At 40.9% G+C, this 18444-nt stretch overlaps 1 long non-coding RNA gene across 2 annotated transcripts in view; it reads left to right on the top strand.

The window, feature by feature from the left end:
- Nucleotides 1-18444, top strand: part of LOC132404205 (uncharacterized) — a 145995-nt gene that overhangs the window by 58490 nt on the left and 69061 nt on the right. The window lies entirely within an intron of this gene.

The raw sequence follows: 18444 nt of genomic DNA, 5'->3' as shown, positions 1-18444 counted from the left end.
ATTCATTCAACAAAGTTCAAAGTAACTTCAAACTGAAGTTTTGCAAGATTTGTGTATTTGTAAGTTGAGATTGCTGTCTATTACTAGTTATCTCGTGTTTGAGATACATAGAAGAGGCGGAAAAGAAGTTGTATTTCTGTTATTTTTGCCATCTTCATAACGTAAGCAATGGAATATGTAGATAAAAGGAAATTGTACTTGTGTTAGTTTTGAATTTACTTGCACTGGGGAGTAATTCTTGACTTGTTTGACTTTAGGGAAGAATTACGAGGTGTAAGTATTTATTTTGGGAGTTGACTTCGAACACTGAACTTGCAGTAACGACACTGGGAAGCTGCCGGGCAGCTCACAGTAAATGTCAAGGCAAATCTGCGCAAGAAGTTATGCTGAAGTTAAAATTCAAAGTGATTCAGAAAAAGAAATATAAAAATAAAATTATTTTGAACACATTAACTCAAATGGAACCTCCTGGATGTGCTCCTGCATTTAATAAACATGTTCACACTCTAGTTTCCCTCATTAAGTGATTGCAACCCCATGTTCCCATAAATCATGGCCCAGGTTATCAGCACCTCTGATCTTAACTGTACTGGGGCGCCCAACTGTCTACAATAAAGAACTTGAAACAGCAGGCTATAAAGGATTAACTGACTGCAACAATTTATTTTTCGTAAAAGATGCCAAGCTCTTGCTTCAAATTGCAATTAAAGGTCTCATAAGGTGAGCAAACAGTTCACCTTCTTCGAGATTAAAATGATTTAATGATTGCGAAGGGAATTTGGAACATTTTGGAGCTTTAATGCTTTGCACACAGTTCAAAATATTACTAACAACTGATTTTTTAAAAAAACAAGAAATGCCGACCTGGTCTACAGATCAAAGAGGAGCAGCGCACCGAACAACCTGACAGCAGACACGCCTCTGAAGAAAATAAAAAAATATGTACAGGCTCCATGGAAACACAACTGTACTATGTTTAAAGCCTTAGCAGTTATGAAGAAATGTACCAACAATATATTACAGTGACATACTGTATGGCTTGAGTTTCCAAATGGAAATCACTTCCTGCCTTAAACCACCAACATTATATGGCTGAAATTATGGATGGTCTAAAGATTATATGTCTTATTAACTATATTATGAGTGCTTATGAACTATGGAACTTTTTAACCAATTAATCAGAACGATAATTGCTTACAAACTAAGAATTACTGTTTGCTCCTCATTTCTGTTTCTAACTGCAAAAATATTTAACTTTTAAAGACCATATTCTTAAGAAATAGGTTTCAGTTTGGACAAAAATATTGTTTTGTTGCAAAATTAACATCCTGATTAATTTACAAATTGATATAAACTTTTGCCTTAATGTGAATATGTTTCAGTTCAGACAAAAAGTCAAAACTAATTCTGGATTTGCAGAAAATTGTTCATTAGGTTCCTAAGAATGATGCGTATGGTTTAAATGGTATCTTTTAATTTGTATGGTATATGAAAATCATGATAAACACGTCATTTAAAATATATATTTTAATTTATTGTTATGGAAACAATACCTTTTAGTGGAGGCAAATACCTTAAAAGTCAAAAAGCCTCCATAGTTGTGAAAATTGGTTGCTAAGCTGAAATGTTAATTCAGCTGAGATGCCATCTTAGTATAGGCATTGCAATTGGTGCTGTGAATGACTATCTTGGGGATTGTTAAAAGGCCACTTTAATTGTCTGTGAGTGCACAGTGAGGATATTGCACAAGACTTTGGTGGATAATGCTTGACCTAATGCCGTCCCTTCATAGTGACCGTCTATCTGATTGCAACGAACCATGGTACTTAAGGAACTTTTACTGTTCACTGGTCAATAGAGGTTTAACTACCGTCAGAGATTCTCTTGTACACTTTATTGACTCTTCATCAACTCTCTACTTTGGAAACTCTCTGAGGACTTCAGCTAAAATACACTGCTTCCTAAGCCTATACTACAGAATGTATTACAGGAGATACCAGGACTGAATGCTTGAACATCAACATCTCACTAGGGACAGCCTTGTTTTACAGGAGGAATGGGAAGTGGACAAAAGTTCAGACAAAGAATGGGGAAGGAGGGAAGGTGGACAACTCGCCTCCTCTGCAGTAGTTCCACTAATCCTTCCAAAGCTGTGCCCAAGAATTTCTGCATCCACTTAACATTGAGCAATCTTAAAAAGTACTTCCTTGGCCTGACAGATCATGGTCCCCCTGCAGTGGAATTGTGGGAGGATTGCTACAAGTGAACTTTTGGGTTTAATTTGCATTCTGTAGTGAATTAAATTTATTTCTTAGATCCTTCACTTACATGAGGAGTAAAAATCTTTACATCTCCATCTAAGTGTGCCATATGCAATCATATTAATTCATAATAATTTAAAATAAATAGAACTCTCAATGTAATAAAGAGTACACTCGAGTCAGCATGAGTTCATCATTCTGATGGCCTGGTGGAAGAAACTGTCCCAGAGCCTGTTGGTCCAGGCTTTTATGCTGTGGTACCGCTTCCCAGATGGTAGCAGCTGGAATAGATTGTGGTTGGGGTTACTCAGGTCCCCAATGATCCTACAGGTCCTTTTTACACACCTGTCTTTGTAAATGTCCTGAATCATGGGAAGTTCACAACTACAGATGCACTGGGCTGTCCGCACCACTCTCTGCAGAGTCCTGCGATTGAGGGAAGTACGGTTCCCATACCAGGCCGTGAAGCAGCCAGTCGGGATGTGCCCCTGTAGAAAGTTCTTAGGATTTGGGGACCCATACCAAACTTCCTCAACCGTCTGAGGTGAAAGAGGCACTGTTGTGCCTTTATAACCAGCCAGCTGGTGTGTAGAGACCACGTGAGGTCCTCTGTGATGTGGATGCCAAGGAACTTGAAGCTGTTTACCCTCTCAACCCCAGATCCATTGATGTCAATAGGGTTTAGTCCATCTCCATTCCTCCTATAATCCACAACCAGCTGTTTTGTTTTGCGACCTGAAGGGAGAGGTTGTTTTTTTGACACCACTGTGTCAGAGAGATGACTTCCTCCCTGTAGGCCAGCTTGTTATTGCTTGAGATTAGGCCAATCAATGTGGTGTCATCGGCAGAATGGGGCTGTGGGTGGTGACACAGTCATGGGGATACAGGGAGTAAAGGAAGGGACTCAGTACTCAGCCCTGAGGGGCTCCCGTATTGAGAGTCAGAGTTTTGGAGGTGAGGGAGCCCACTCTTACAACCCACTGGTGATCTGACAGGAAGTCCAGGATCCAGCTGCACAAGGCAGGGTCAAGGCCGAGGTCTCTGAATTTTTTTGCTGAGCCTGGATGGAACTATGGTGTCGAATGCCGAACTGTAGTCCAAGTACAGCATTCTCACATAAGCATCCTTCTTCTCCAGATGTGTAAGGACGGTATATTGCATCATCTGTTGATCAGTTGTGTCGGTAGGCAAGTTGAAAGGGTCCATTTTGGGTGGTAGCAAGCTGCAGATGTAATCCTTGACCAGCCTCTCAAAGCATTTGCTTATTATTGAGGTGAGTGTGACGGGATGCCAGTCATTCAGGCATGTTACCCTGGTCTTTTTTGGTACAGGGACAATGGTGGATAATTTGATGCAGGAGGGCACTCTACACTGGGAGAGGGAGAGATTAAGAGTGTCCGTAAACGCACCTGCCTGTTGTGCTGCGCACATCCTGAGTACCCGCCCTGGGATGCCTGGCGACTGTCCACCCGTTGGAAACGTCTATGTACCTCAGCCTCAGAGATGGGTGTGTTATTCATTGTGAATCTCGACTCAATCTTCTCCATATATTGTTGTTTTGCAGCCTCAACAGCTTTGCGCAAATCATAGCTGCTTTTCTTGAGCTCTAGTTGATTGCCAGTGATGTAAGCTCCATGTCGTGTTGCAAGTGCTGCTCGCATGGAACTATTGATCCAGGGACTGCATTTGAATGCTGAACTTGAAGATCCCGGTTTTAGTATTTGCAGGAAACTTTAAATGAGCAGAATCAGCATAACAAGTCTAGTTTTAGCATACAAGCCTTATTTATCACAGTTCCCAATTTAGCATCTGTCTTTACCCATTCACCAAAGTATCTCCCTTTGTGTCTTTTTCTCATCATAATACAGAGATTTTCCATATGGAGATCCCAAAGTTTGTGATGGACAATATAGGAATTCCATGTACATTTGGCAATTCCTGTTGTACTCACTAAATTTATCTCACTTAAGGCATGGGTTCTAAACAGATAGCAACTCCTGAAGAATTTAAGTACCATTCCAAATGAGCAAAATGAACATTCCATCTCTAGGTTAATTCAGGTGAAAGAAATAAAATCTCAAATTCAAAATCACTAAGCAGACATCCTTCTTTCAGTTCCTGTACGTGTAATGGCTGCGTTAATAAATCACACACAAGACCATAAAGCATGGGAGGAGAATTCGGCCATTCAGCCCACCGAGTCTGCTCCACCGTTCCATCATGGGTTGTCAGCACATACAGCAAAATGACTTCTGCAACTGACTTCAGTCACTAGTCTCCAGATTTGAACTGTGAATTAAATCGAAAATGCAGCTCGGACAGTGGGTTTCTAAGAGCATGAGCCACAGTTAAATGGAAGACCAGATAATGCTGATTAAATGTGTTATTTGGGTGTCTGTTGTGTGGGTGCGAAGAGGGAGGTGTGTGGGTGGTGTGTAGTTGAAAGGAAGCATTGAAAATATGGAATGGTCTTTTGATCTTTAGCCTGAATTGTCCTTTGATATTTAGCATATAAAATGACATGCAGAGTTGGGTCAGGCAGACCTTTTTCCTCTCAAAGGGTCTCAATATGAAGCCTGCTCTGTCTCATTTTGTCGAATAAAGAGAATGCATCATATCTACCAGCACTTCTTTCTAGTGACTTCGTTCACGTGACAACATGGCTGATTTATAATTCCCCTCCCCCCAACCTCACCCCTAGCAGCTCTTCACACCCTTAAGTCCGTAAGACATATATAAGTTTCTGAGTTGTTGAGGTAGGATTTGAACATGTCACCAGTACTATGCCCTGGATACTAAAACAGCAGCTTATGCTGCCCTCTCATATTGCTAGGAATGCACTGGTAGCTTGATTCTTGGCATAACAAACTTTTGTAAGATATTATTAGCTACAATAGGCAAAACAGTAATTCATATAATCCTATTCATTTCTCTAGTGTATTCCATTTTATAGCCACTGGAATAATTTTTAGTTCTGATCACTAATGAAGGAGCCACAGCATACTTCACGGTATCAACCACATAATCTGTTTCTGTCATGTCAATTGAGGGAGAAATATTGGCTACAGCCCAAGAGTTAACTCCATCGGTCTTCAAAAGAATGTGAAGAGATCAGTGGCAATTACCCAGAAGTGTGATGAGGTATCAGGTTAACATTTCAAGAAGGTGCCACCTTAGAAGTCAGTAGAACTCCCTCACCTCCACCCTCAGTAATGGATGAAATGCCTGAGCAGGTCTTAATGCTTGAGGCTTTGGAGGGAGTCTTTAACCCAGAATTTGCTAAAATATTAGTTTTTCCATATAAAATTTGATAGGAGTGCTATCAACCATGAAATAATGGGCCTACATTAAATAATCACACTTGAAAAGTTTTTTTTTCACTTTTAGCTTTTCAAATGCCACTTTAATCCCATTTTGGATATTACAAATGTTGGAGAGTGGGAAAATAGCGACAGTTTCATAAACTTAATGTGATTATATCATCTAGAAACTCTGATTGTGAAATGTTTACATTGGTAATGTTTACATCCTTCAAAACAAATCTCTTGCAATAAATTCTTCTATAGTTAATTTTAATCTTAAAATATATGAGTCAACAGAGGGAAGCTTTGTGTACAGGATGTGAACACAATGTGCAAGATTATTCATATAGTTCAGATTTATAGATGGAATGCAGCTAGTCACTTCTAATTTGCTTAATGCAACATAAGGTCCAGCTGGTATTTGCAAACATCTACAGGAAATTGCCATTCTGGGAGCTTATCCATGGAGACAAGCAATTCTCCTTATCGAAATGTATTTCCATACTAAAAACAAATTGACTTAATACTGACTGTCTGCATGGTCCTCAAAATAGTATCTTTATAAGTAAGGGAGACTTGAAGCATTGAGTATTGTATTTGTGCTTGGCTTTAGCTAAAAAAGATGTTGTGACTGTGATTGAAGTCACTGAAACCGGTGATATAGAAATATTTATTCAGCACAACCAGCAGGCCATTATTCTGGAGACACTCTCGGTAAGAGACTCACAAACCCAAAGGTTCATCACATTTTTTGCCCTTAAGATCAAAGGCAGAAATAGCTGATACAATACAATTTCAAAAGCTACAATGATATTGTTTTCTTCAATATTTTGGGTTTATAGGGCTTCCTTTGAATTACGTATCTACGGTGACAGACATCACTGAATGTTGTGACACCTTTGTCATGAAGTAATTCACACAAATAGTTTAAAAGCTACTTGGGGCAGAAATCCCAGACACCCAAAATTAAATGTTGTCATACAAGCTGGAGGAACTCAACAGGTCGGGCAGCATCGTTGAGACGAGCAGTCAACGTTTTGGGCCGAGATCCTTCGTCAGGATTGAAAAAGGATGGGGCAGGGGCGCTATAAAGAAGGTGGTGGGAGGGAAAAACCAATCAGAGGAAAGATTATGGGGTGAGGGAGGGGAAGCAGGGAGGGGATAGGCAGGAAAGGTGAAGAAGGAATGTAAGGGGAAAGCACTATAGGTAGAAGCAGGCAGCATCATGAGAGAGGTGATAGGCAGCTGGAAGAGGAGGCAGAGTGAAAGTGGGATAGGGGAAGGGAGAGGGAGGGAACTACCGGACGTTGGAGAGTTCGATGTTCATACCAAGGGGCTGGAGACTACCCAGACGGTATATGAGGTGTTGTTCCTCCAACCTGAGTTTGGCCTCATCATGGCAGTAGAGGAGGCCATGCATGGACATATCCGAATGGGAATGTGAAGCAGAGTTGAAGTGGGTGGCAACCGGGAGATCCTGTCTGTTGTGGTGGACAGAGCGGAGGTGCTCGACGAAGCGGTCCCCCAATCTGTGTCGGGTCTCGCCGATGTAGAGGAGGCCACACCGGGAGCACCGGATGCAATAGATTACCCCAACAGACTCATAATTGATGTGTTGCCTCACCTGGAAGGACTGTTTGAGCCCCTGAATGGTGGTAAGAGAGGAGCTGTAGGGACAGGTGTAGCACTTACACTTGCAGGGATAAGTGCCAGGTGGGAGATCTGTGGGGAGGGACGTGTGGACCAGGAAGTCGCGAAGGGAACGATCCCTGTGGAAAGCGGAGAGGGGTAGAGAGGGGAAGATGTGCTTAGTGGTGGGGTCCTGTTGAAGGTGGCAGAAGTTGCAGAGGATAATATGCTGGAGTCTGTTGGGGTCTGTTGTGGTCATCTATTGCATCCGGTGCTCCCGGTGCAGCCTCCTCTACATCAGTGAGACCCGATGCAGATTGGGGGACCGCTTCGTCGAGCACCTCCGCTCTGTCCGCCACAACAGACAGGATCTCCCGGTTGCCACCCACTTCAACTCTGCTTCACATTCCCATTCGAATATGTCCATACATGGCCTCGTCTACTGCCGTGATGAGGCCAAACTCAGGTTGGAGGAGCAACACCTCTTATACCGTCTGGGTAGTCTCCAGCCCCTTGGTATGAACATCGAACTCTCCAACGTCCGGTAGTTCCCTCCCTCTCCCTTCCCCTATCCCACTTTCACTCTGCCTCCTCTTCCAGCTGCCTATCACCTCTCTCATGATTCTGCCTTCTTCTACTATCCATAGTGCTTTCCCCTTATATTCCTTCTTCACTTCTCCTGCCTATCCCCTCCCTGCTTCCCCTCCCCCACCCCTTGATCTTTCCTCTTACTGGTTTTTCCCTCCCCCCCACCTTCTTTATAGGGCTCCTGCCCCCTCCTTCTTCAGTCCTGACAAAGGGTCTCGGCCCGAAATGTTGACTGCTCGTTTCAATGGATGCTTCCCGACCTGCTGAGTTCCTCCAGCTTGTTTGTACCTGTTGATTTGACCACAACATCTGCAGTGCACTTTGTGTTTATTAATGTTGTCAAGCCTGTAAATATCATAAGTATGCAAAAACTATTGATTGCCCATATCTGTGACCATGCTTGATATGCTGCAAGACAGCATCCGTCTAGTTTGCCAGTTTGAACTCAGTCACAATGGTGCAAATAACTCAGCCATGTTGCCTGGTTTGAATCAAGAAAATTAATACATGCTATTGTCTTAATGTTTGGCTATTGCATATGCAAATTGTTAATCTGTGGAGCAGCCTGGGTGTTTAGTTTTAATTCAGTACTTACAAATTAATAAAATGGGAAAGAAAAGGCCATTTTTTTTAAAAGATGTGATTCTGCAGATACTGAAAATCCAAAACAATACACAGAAAATGGTGGAAGAACTCAGCAGGTCAGAAAGAACCTTTGGAAAAAAATGAAGGATTAATCTTTTGAGCCAAAACCTTCATCAGAACTGGGAAGGAAAGGGGGAGAAACCAGAATAAGAAGGTGGGGGATGGAGAAAGAGAACAATTTTGGTGATGCTAGGTGAAGCTAAATGAGGGGAAAGCTGGGTGACGGGGGGAGAGGGAATGAAGTGAGAAACCTGTGAGGTGACTGGTGGAAAAGGTAACGGGCTGAAGATGAAGGGATGTAACAGGAAGGGAGAGTGGACCATTGCAGAAAGGGAAGGAAGAGAGGCACCAGAGCGAGGTGATAGGCTGATGAGGAGAAGGGGTAAAAGGGGAGCCAGGAAGGGGAATAGAAAAAGAAATGGGAGAAGGGGGAGAAATCGCTGGAAATTAGAGAAATTGATGTTCATGCCATGAGGTTGGAGGCTGCACAAATGGAATATGAGGTGCGATAGGGGTTGTTGGGTGGACTGTCAATATTTGGGCACTGTTACTGAAGGTGTATACAAATGTCAACAGATTCTCTTCATCCCTGTACATTTAGTTTTATACACTTCAGTGGTATGGAATGTGTGATGGTGAGGGAAGTAACGCAGATGATCCCAGGGTGAATTTGAATAGTTTGGAGCACTGGGAAAAGAATTGTGTTTAGGCAATGTCTGGATGGCTTTGATGTTTGTTACCACAGCTAGGTTTTGCAGTAATGCATGTGGTGATATGTTCTGGGACAGAGCAAACTGCAATATCCATCTGTGGCTTTGATATTTGAGACCACGGTGAAGGAAAAATATTGACTTGATAGAGTGGGTAAAGGAGATTTGCACAGATCAGTAACAGTGATCTATAACTTTCTAAAAATCTCTGTTATTTTCAAATTAAGTACTTGTTATAGGTTTTTAGATATGAATATGAATCTCTCTTTCTTAAGTCAAAAGCCAACATTAAATAGGATGCTAGTCAAATCCTGTCTCGGTTAAAATATATTTTCCTCTTATATAAAATATATTTTCTAAATATATTGAGGATATACTGCATATCTTTGCAGAAAGATAAAATATTTCAAATTAAGGAAAGACTTTACATGAAAAAGGTTCTAGTGCTTTCCTGGCGTATATGACGAATAAACTCTTCTCGGGCTTCCGGAAGCAGGTATCGATTATAACAGTTTCAATGACAAACTCTGTTACCTTCACCAGGGATAATGCCTGGGCGTGTTCAGTCCAGTGGTACTTATATCTCCATAGTCCATCCCTCCTGATTGGTTAGTCCTCATCCAATCAGGTTTCCGCTCTCCCACCTTGTTTACAGTCAAATTCCAGTTCTTTGTTAGATACATCAAGGTGCACAGGGGGTGTATCTGTTTGAGATTGGCAGCAGCAGAACATTGCATTCACAATGGCCTTGAATTTGACTTCGGCACAAAACTATTGTTCCGTGCCAATGGCTTTTGGGACTGCTTGATAAAGGAAGCCATTGAAATAAAACTAGAGGAAAAGAAATTTAACAAAAATGAAGGCTACGCTCTAAGTAAGAACTGGAATTCGATTGTAAACAAGATGGGAGAGCGGAAACCTGATTGGATGATGAATAACCAATCAGGAGGCATAGACGATGGGGGTAGGCATGCCCAGGAATCATCCTTGATGAAGATGGCAGAGTTTGTCATCAAAGCATCAGTTATAATGAATAAATGTATCCATCTGGATGCCTGAGAAGAGTTTATTTGTCAAAGACATTATATGTCTGTTTCTGTGATTTTCTCCTTCTCTGCCACTCCTATTTAGCCTGTATTGAAACAATATTCAAACTTTAAAAACTGATCAGATATTATAGAGACACAATTTTGCTTTCTCATTTGATAGCATGAAATAATAAAATTGGTATTCTTATTTTAACTCATTGACCACTTTTATCATTGTAATGTTAAAAAAATTTCATTAGCAAATGGCCATTTTGAATTTTCTAGACAAAATAATTACCATAAAGCCAACTTTTGTTGGCTTTCTTAAAGTTATTTAAATTACAAACAGAAGTTAAAACAAAGTATTTCAGCATTATAGCCGGGTAGTGCAAATACATCTAGAACAATTAGCAACATAACCACATGGATTTACAGAGTGCCAATAACATAATAAAATACCTCAGGTGGCTTGTTGGAGTTTAATGACATGATTTCCATTGACCCAATGGACACACGTGGGCAGGAGATTAGTACTTGATGAAAGAGACGTACAATGGTATGCAAAATTTTAGGCACCCCAGTCAAAACTTCTGTCACTGTGAATAGCTAAGTGAATAAAAGATGACCTGATTTCCAAAAGGCATAAAGTTAAAGATGACACATTTCTTTAATATTTTAAGCAAAATTACTTTTTTATTTCCATCTTTCACAGTTTCAAAATAACAAAAAAAGTAAAGGGCCCAAACCAAAAGTTTGGACACCCTGCGTGGTCAGTACTTAGTAACACACCCTTTGGCAAGTATGACAGCTTGTAAATGCTTTCCGTAGCCAGCTAAGAGTCCTTCAATTCTTGTTTGGGGCATTTTTGCCCATTCTTCCTTGCAAAAGGCTTCTAGTTCTGTGAGATTCTTGGGCCGTCTTGCATGCACTACTCTTTGAGATCTATCCACAGACTTTCGATGATGTTTAGGTCAGGGGACTGTGAGGGCCACAGCAAAACCTTCAGCTTGCGCCTCTTGAGGTAGTCCATTGTGGATTTTGAGATGTGGTTAGGATCATTACCCTGTTGTAGAAGCCATCCTCTTTTCATCTTCAGCTTTTTTACAGACAGTGTGATGTTTTCTTCCTGAATTTGCTGGTATTTAATTGAATTCATTCTTCCCTCTACCAGTGAAATGTTCCCCTGTGCCACTGGCTGCAACACAAGCCCAAAGCATGATCGATCCACCCCCGTGCTTAACAATTGGAGAGGTGTTCCTTTCATAAAATTCTGCACCCTTTTTTCTCCAAACGTACCTTTGCTCATTGCAGCCAATAAGTTCTATTTTAACTTCATCAGTCCACAGGTCTTGTTTCCAAAATACATCAGGCTTGTTCCTTTGCAAACTTCTGATGCTAAATTTTGTGGTGAGGCTGAAGGAAAGGTTTTCTTCTGATGACTCTTCTATGAGGGTCATACTTGTGCAGGTGTCACTGCACAGTAGAACAGTGCACTACCACTCCAGAGTCTGCTAAATCTTCCTGAAGGTCTTTTGCAGTCAAACCGGGGTTCTGATTTGCCTTTCTAGCAATCCTATGAGCAGTTCTCTCGGAAAGTTTTCTTGGTCTTCTAGACCTCAACTTGACATCCACCGTTCCTGTTAACTGCCATTTCTTAATTACATTATGAACTGAGGAAACGTCTACCTGAAAGCACTTTTCTATCTTTTTATAGCCTTCTCCTGCTTTATGGGTATCATTTATTTCAATTTTCAGAGTGCTAGGCAGCTGTTTAGAGGAACCCATGGCTGCTGATTGTTGGGACAAGGTTGGAGGAGTCAGGGTATTTATAAGGCTTTGAGATTTGCATCACCTGGCCTTTCCTAATGATGACTGTGAACAAGCCACAGCCCTAACAAGCTAATTAAGGTCTGAGACCTTGGTAAAAGTTATCTGAGAGCTCAAATCTCTTGGGGTGCCCAAACTTTTGCATGGTGCTCCTTTCCTTTTTTTCCACTCTGAAATTGTACAGAACAAAAATAATACACTAATCTTGCTTAAAATGTTGAAAAGAGTGTTTCATCTTTAACTTTATGTCTTTTGGAGATCAGTTCATCTTCTACTCACTTAACTATTCACAGTAACAGAAATTTTGACCAGGGGTGCCCTAACTTTTGCATGCCACTGTACATTAAAGAAGCATGAAAGGGAGATGGAGCAAGTTTTTGAGCTCAGGATTAGGATAGTTGTAGGCACAGGTGCCAAGGTTGGGAGAAGGGAGTAGAGGAATAGGCAAGCATTCAGAGTTGAATGAATGTAGGATTTTTGATGAGGTGGAAAAGATAAAGAGGAATGAAAATTTGCAGAAATTTAAATGTGGTGCAATTAAATTGATGGTGGATCGGGGATGTGTGGAACGTGATATTGATTAGCACATAGGCTACAAGGTTTTGGAGGAGTTTAAGATTATGGAGAGTGGAGGCTTGGAGAAAAGTGTTGGGAAACTAGAAATAGAAGGATCTGAAACATAGATGAGGTTTTCAGCAACTGAAAAGCTCAATAATATGCTTCAAGCTTTTTTTATATCAACTGCTCCCTGTTAAGATATTCTGTGTTCAACCAAATCTCCACATAAATAGATATTATTTTTATCCCTCTTCTGACATTTACACTGATTATTTTCTTGTTGAAGACTCTGCTGTTCTGAATGAAAGATGATTTTTTTCTAAATGGGTCCAATGGTTTGCTATATAATTGATTTGTGACATTGTTGATTTTCTCAAGATACAGTCTTTCATCATTTTGCTAAAGGACTGGCCCTTTTCCTTTATGTAATTGCAATAATTTGACCATTTATTTCAGTTTACCTTCATTTGTCACCTGTAATCCTCCTGTGGTATAAATGAAATAGTACAGAGAAAGAATATTGAACTTGGTGGTGCTAAGGTCTTGAACTTCTCCATAACCACAACTCAATTCCCAGGTGGAGTCTTGGACCAAAGGGCACAGCCTCAGAATATAAGAACATCCCTTTAGACCAGACATGAGGAGGAATTTCTTCAGCCAGAAGGCAACGAATCTGTGGAACTCATTGACACAAATGGCTGCAAAGGCCAAGTCACTGGGTATATTAAAAGCAGAAGTTCTTGATTATTATGGCATCGAAGGTTTTGGGAAAAAGGCAGGTGAGAGATAATAAACCAGCCATGGTGAAATTTCAGAGCAGGTTTGAGGAGAAGGAGAAGAATTAGGCCTTTTTGCTTATAAAGGCTAGGTTTCTCATACGTGAGTTTGAATGGTAAGCAAAGTTAAATTGATGCATTTCATTTTGTCATTACTGAGATCAAATCAAGATGGCATGGCAGGAGAACTGACAACAATACCTGTGCATCGTTCCAGGATGCAGCGATAGCATATTATTATGCTGTACAGATTGTGAACTGTGCTGAAAATGGCTCTGCACAGTTTGTGCTGCTTTGCAATGTCACTACCTTTTAAAGAACTTTTAAAAATTCTGCAGGCAAAAAGCAAAAGACCTTTTGAGGCTAACAGAACTGGGGTAGAGAGAATGCACCAGTAAATAATTGCTTTTCTTAGTAACAAATGCCACTTTAGTGTTGCGTCCCAAACTGCGTTTTTTATTCCACCATGTAGAATGAAATTATTGTGCCATTTTATGGTATATTACCCCACTGAAATTTGTTTTTTTTAACATAATCATAATTATTTAAGGTGTAGTTTCCTTAAAGTAAGGAGATAATTTTGAATCTATCCTCCAATCTACTTTTGACATTGGGGTCATTGAGAAAAGACCTCAAGGTCAAGTCAAGTCAAGTTTATTGTCATTTAACTATATACACGTATACCGTCAAACAAGACAACATTTCTCTGGGCCAGGGAGTAAAGCACAGTAGCACATGTAACACAGATATGCACCCATTAACTTTAGGAAAGTAAGAATTAAATCTACAAGTGAATTATGCGTAGCTAAACGCAGTAAAATGCAAAAATTGAATATTGTACAGTACTGTACAAATTATCCAGTGACACTTTGAATACGATGTGACAGAGAGTTCAGAAGCCTATTGGCCTGAGGGAAAATGCTGTTCCCATCCTGACCGTTCATGTCATTACACATTGGAATCCTTTGGCTGATGGTAAAATGTCAAAGAGGATGCTGGATGGATGGGTGGGATAAATGCCCCTAGTGGATGGTAGGAAGACCCCTATTAATTATCTATAAATAGGTTAAAAAATTTGAAGCTAAATCATCAATTTCCATACTTCAAAGAGTTTAGAAGTATGTTTAGAATTAGTTGATTCTCTCCCCCTCCCATTCCCTCCTCCACTCACTCCTCTTTTCCACCTAAGCAAAAGAGAGAGACACAATCTGTTAAAGTACACAAACAGAAATGGAATTGGAGGATTGATGACAGAAGAAGTTGAGAAGCTTATTGCTGTCAATCATAGGGCAGAGTAAAGATTGGTGAAGGTACTTTTGAAGAAAACAAGGAGAAGAAGAATAAAAGATTTGTCTCGCAGTCATTTGTAATTAAGATATAGATCTTTTCGCAGAGGCTGCTGAAACTCTGGAAATCTCTGTGCAAAGGGTTGTTGAAGCTAGATCACTGGGAATATATTAAAGAACTAGAGAACTATTTGAAAGATGAGGAAACTGAGGGTTATCGAAAATGGGCATAGAGAGAAGATTACACCTTGGGGCAGATCAACCTGATTACATTGACTATGGATCAGGTTTGTAGGTTGAATGACCTACTACTGCACCTACATTTATGTCTGTATGTTCTTAAGCCTGATTTAAATTGTCTCCTGTTACTGTATCAATTACAGCCTTAATGTAGTACATACAACAGTATAGTCATTCTTCCTTCTCCCCCCCCAGTAAAAACCAATGGCTGTCCACTCCTACTATTCCTCATCATCTAATTACACCCCAATCAAGTCACCTCTCGGCCTCCATCGCTCCAAAGTGAAAAGCTTAGCTCCTTCAATCTTTCCACTCTAATCCAGGCAGTATCCCAGTAAATCTTCCTCTGCACCCTCTCTAAAGCTTCTACATTCTTCCTACAATGAGGCATCCAGAACAGAAAACAATACTCCATGAGTCATCTAACTGGAGTTTTATAAGCTGCAACATTACCTTATAGCTCTTGAAATCAATCCCCCAATGAAAGAAAGCCAACACGCCATATGCCTTCTTAACCACCATATCAACTTGCATGGCAACTCTGAGGTATCCATGGGCAAGAACCCCCATGATCCCTCTTCCCTCCACACTGCTAAGAATCTCACCTTGTACTTTGCTTTCCAATTCGACCTTCCACGGTGTATCATTTTCAAAGGAAATAACAAAAAAGAGCTTGTGAAGAAAAGCACCAACAACTCCAACCCATCTTTACATGAAAATCAAATAGTTGTTGAACATTTTGACAAGGATGAAGGGGATGAATTCAAGTCTGCATTGATACTGACCTCGAGGGAATGTTTGAAATCACTGATGCTGAAATCTTATGTAATTCATGATTAAATTGTTATTAGGATTATTAATATATCTATGGAAAATAATGAAGTGGCTATCACTTGTATTTTCTGTTAAGCTGTTTTAAATATTTAGTTTCTATAATGAATATTTGGAAAGAAAACAACGTGTTCATAACTTGATTAATGATCCTGATTGTGGAATTTTCACTAGGTTACATAAGTTAGCAAATGATGCTAAATTGTGTGGAAAATCAGGATTAGAAGATGGAGAATCTCTAACCAAGAGCACAATGTTTATGGGCGTCACCCAAATGAAATTCGATGAAAAAGTTACATGTTAAAGAAAATCTGGGGCTCATTACTTTTATTGCCAAGTCTGCGATTCTCTTCTTGGTGCTCTGTGCAGCTGATACACTGGTGTGTTGAGGGGAAGGGATGTGCCCTCCAGCATCCAGTGGCATGTATGATGAATTTGGTGTATTCATGCCAGGAGCAAGGCTGGTACAAGTCATTGATGCAAAGACCAGGCTGATTTGTTGTTGGTTAGAATGGAACTGACACTTGCCTCAGACAGTTAGGACTAGCACTGTGAAACATTCTTAGGTAGTCCACTTTGTTAAAACCTCTTGCTTTGGCTGTCTCTTGAATTTGTCAAATTTTAACATGAACACCCACTCCACAACAACTCACACAAAATGCTGGGAGAACTCAGCAAGTCAGGCAGCATCTATGGAGGAGAATAAACAGTCGATGTTTTGGGCCAAAACATCCGTAGAGGTTTATAGTCTAGACTTGAAAGGTGGAATGTTTATTCCAATCCATAGATGCTCTGACCTGCTGTTCCTCTAATATTTTGCATGTGTGTGGGTCTGGAATTTCTGATGTTTATGATTCGCTGACCCACCCCACAGTAGCTGATTTCAATCCATACTCACACCAATGGCAATTTGATTGTCAACCATCCACTCGTTACTGCTGAAGCTCTGAGACAGACCCTCAAGGTATTAATTTCCCTTTGCCTGACACACCATCTCTAGCTTTTGCATTGGTTTGACTTTGCACATGTTGAGACTGGTTTACTGATTTACTGATTTTCCTTAGCCAGTTTTAGTAACTACCTTCAATACTGGCACCCAGGTCTCTCTCTACTTCTCCTACTGGTGTGTAATTGCTAGGCTCCCACTGATTGCCCAGTTGTTTATGCTAATAATACTTTTCTCACTAACCCAGTGGAACCCCTGTTTTTTTTTATCTAAATTTGAAGATTGGTGATCTTGAAAACCGAAGAGAGGCCTTTGTTGGTTGGGGCCGACCATAGATGATGTGTCCCAGTTGTCTGCACGATATAACAGCCAGAGCAGTAGGATATGGAGAGTAAGCTGTTGTACATGTAGCAGGCTCCCCGTCTCTGCACAGCTGATGAATCCAAATGAATTGCAGAGACCAATACAGTTTGGTACCAACTGCATCACAGGGTTGCCCGTCAGCATTGAACTCAATTTAGGACTGCTTTAGGGGCCCTAGCTCCAGAGTTTCCCCCAGGGTTTGCTTCCGGAGCTTTCCTCATGAGTGGGTATAGCTGCAAGGCAGCAGTGGCCTGAGATCAGCGTTTTCCTTCTCCTAGATGAACCGCCAACTATGTCTGATGAGCCCCATTTGCTCGAAGAGTCTGGTTTTAAGGTGCCAGTAACCTGTCTTTTCCCCTTCTCCTATCAGTAGAAACAGTTCTGCCAGGCTTAGCAGCTAAGCCACACGTGAAGGCCAGGAAGCTGGTCTTGGTTGTCAGAAGCTATTGGGAGGCTCATGCTATTGGTAGTGGCAGCTTATCCCCACTTGAACACCACTCCCTCCAAAATCTGCGACAACTGCTGTACCTCAGTTCCAACTCTTTTTCTTTGTGCAATATTGCACAGACAGAGCCTACAGAGTGGAAGTTCATTCTGTACTTTAAATACGTAAGCTTTATAGCCCACAAATGACTTAGCCTCATTTATAATACATCAATTGCTTGGTTGTGAATGTACATGGTATGATTAGTAATTCTGCAAATGATATAAAAACTGGTTGAGTTGTAGTTGGTGAAGAAGTTTGTTTAAGGACACGGCAGAACATAAATTTATTGAAAAACTAGGCATAGCAGGGTGGATGGAATTTAGTCCAAACAAGTGCGAGGTAGTGCACTTTGGGAGGTTAAATTCTATTAGGGCAAGGAAAGGATCTTTGAAATGTTGATGTACAGAGAGATCACCATTCCCTGAAAGAGTTGACATAGGTGGATAGGCTAGTGAATGCCTGCCTTCATAGGCCAAGACATTGAGTATTGCATTATGGTCTGCTAAGGCAATTTGAGTGCACAGGAATGCACAGAAGGTGCAGAGAATAGTGGACTCTGTCCAGTACATCTTGGGCTCATCCTTCCCCATCATCAGTAGTATCTACAAGAGGCACTGCCTCAAGAAGATAACATCTTCCATTAGAGATTTCCACCATTTGGGCCGCACAATTTCTCTCAGCTACCAACAGGCAGGAGGCACAGACGCCTGAAGTTCCACACCACCCGGTTCATCGTGAAAGATGAGTTTCCTTCCCAGGATGTGCCCACTGACCTCAAAAGCCTCAGCACTCTGGCTGTCTCTATTCAGCATCAGGTTTAATATCATTGCTATTGTCGTGAAATTTAATAACTTAGCAGCAGCAGCTCAACGCAATACACAATATAGAAGAAGGGAAAAAAAGTGTCATATTGAATAACCCTCCAGACCATCAGCCAGAATCCCAGTTCCATTCATAAACCATTTTA

Source organism: Hypanus sabinus, chromosome 13 (assembly GCF_030144855.1).
Source record: "Hypanus sabinus isolate sHypSab1 chromosome 13, sHypSab1.hap1, whole genome shotgun sequence".
Taxonomy (NCBI): domain Eukaryota; kingdom Metazoa; phylum Chordata; class Chondrichthyes; order Myliobatiformes; family Dasyatidae; genus Hypanus; species Hypanus sabinus.
This window is presented reverse-complemented; position numbering and strand designations above follow the sequence as displayed.